Here is a 2,363-nt window from a genome sequence, read left to right as displayed (position 1 = left end):
CTATCTAGGTTTTTCAAGTCAGTGACTCATATCCTCAGCTCCCCAAACCTAGGTTCTTTCTGGAATGTCCTTTCTGAACAAGCAGGAGCTCACCTTATCAGCAGGGCTTGATTTTTGGAGACAGGAATTTATGAAGCTCAGTCTGTGAATACATAACTCTTGTTCACCTTGGTATGTTACCAAGTTTTCCTAAGGCTTCCACCAACTTGACTGAGTAAGACGTGTATCACCAATCTTGGAAGGGAAAATAAGAAGTGCTAGTTAAATAACTAAAGCTGGCAGAGATAAAGCCTCTGAAAAAAATCCCACTCCACATACCATCAAAAGAAATACATGTTACGGATGAGAGAATTTGTTTGTTTTTCCTTTTCTTGAGTTTTAAATGTTTTTACATAAATAATATCATAGCAATAAGAGCAAGATGAAAAAGAAAAAGATCACTCAGCACCTCACCTTTTTAACAGATGAAGGATTTTTTCTCTAGTCTCCGTGCATCTACATGCATAGACATCTATATGACATAGTTTTAATTCATGTAACCTAGAGGCTCTCAGGCCTATTGTACAATGGAATGTTGGCCCACTCTCTAGAAATGAGGTAGGAAGAAATAACTGCGCCGCCCTCCCTCCCCTGGGGCCTGTATAAATGAGATCTGGGAGCTTGGGAGGAACCAGAAGCAGACTGGGGGAATCTGAAAGATGAGGCCCATGACTGATCCCAGAGTATGCTTCACTCAGCCTGAGGCATGACCCAGGAGGTCCAGACACCTGTCACTGACCCTAGAACACAACAGGGTTTCTCCACAAGATCTCCAATATCATTTCTATCCCTTTAAACAAATCTCCATGTTGACAATTACATCAAATCAATACTCCCTTGCCAGACCATCTAGGCCCTGTATTAGCTTGGCCTGTGGGTAGAAGGTGGTATTCGATAAAGGCTGAGAAGAAAAAAGGTAACAATGTAAAATTCTAAAATTGTGTTGGAGATACAGGAAATACTTCCCTGTAGTGATTTCATCCCCAAAGACTCAACACCAGAGTCAACAAGAAACTACACAGGCAAGGTGTTTTTTTGTTGTCTCACCTGCTTATAAAACCCCAGCCTCCTTCTCCAGTCCTTCCACAACCTGAGATGGCAGAACTCTTAAGGAAGACAACAGTAGCAATCCTGGGCTTGTTGCTTCTGGCTGTCTGCCCTGTTTCTTCACGTTGACTTGTAACAGGCCAGCCTTTCACCTCTCTTTCATCTAGAGACCTTGGAGTCTCTAGATTCCCAGCTGTGCAGAACCGTAACAAGCTGCATTTCACAGGCTTAGAGAAACAATAGGAATCGCAGTCAGTCCCTGGCAGTCAAGAATAAAGATCTGTGGGCTTCCCTGGTGGCGCAGTGGTTGGGAGTCCGCCTGCCGATGCAGGGGACACGGGTTCGTGCCCCGGTCTGAGAAGATCCCACATGCCGCGGAGCGGCTGGGCCCGTGAGCCATGGCCGCTGAGCCTGCGCGTCCGGAGCCTGTCCTCCGCAACGGGAGAGGCCACAACAGTGAGAGGCCCGCGTAACGCATAAAAAAAAAAAAAAAAAAAAAAAAAAAAGAATAAAGATCTGTAAAGGCTGTTCATAGTGACCCCTTGCTGATAGTAATAACAATAGCTTAAGTTGATTGTGCCAGAAACAGTGCTGAGCCCCTTCCAGAAAGCATCTCATTTAATTGTCACAACGATCCTTGAGGGAGGAATTATTGTCTTTTTTTCTTTTTTCAGGAGGGGAAACTGAGACATATATCTCAATTAGCTTACATGAGGGACTTCCCTGGCGGTCCAGTGGTTAGGACTCTGTGCTTCCACTGCAGGGGGCATGGGTTCGATCCCTGCTCAGGGAACTGAGACCCTGCATGCCGCAGGGCCAAAAAGCCACTTACAATAAATAAGTAAATAAAGTAGCTTACATGAGATCCAGTATAGTTAGAAAGTGGCAGAACTTGAATTTGAATACAGCAAGCAAAGGAATCTAAGGAGACCACACTTTCCTTATAGTGAGATGCTTCCTGAGAACTCAAGCCTGAATGGGGTCCAGGGGAGTCTGATGGAATCCCACACACACCTACCCTTCCCCCATCTCCATCCCAGCTCACCAAGTCTCTCTTTCTCTCCTGCTCTTCTTTCCCATTCTGCCACTCCCTTTCCCTGCTCTCCATCCTTTAGTTTTTTCTTCTCTCCCTATTTTCTCACCCTGTAAATGCTCTACTCGGAAGCATGCAGCCCTAAAACAGCTGCCAGCCTTGGCTCTGGAGTGTGACTCATTACTACGTTGCTAGACCCAGAAATGAACTGAGTGAGACCCGTTAAGTCCAAAGCATCCAGTAT

This window comes from Phocoena sinus, chromosome 2, assembly GCF_008692025.1.
Source record: "Phocoena sinus isolate mPhoSin1 chromosome 2, mPhoSin1.pri, whole genome shotgun sequence".
Taxonomy (NCBI): domain Eukaryota; kingdom Metazoa; phylum Chordata; class Mammalia; order Artiodactyla; family Phocoenidae; genus Phocoena; species Phocoena sinus.
This window is presented reverse-complemented; position numbering follows the sequence as displayed.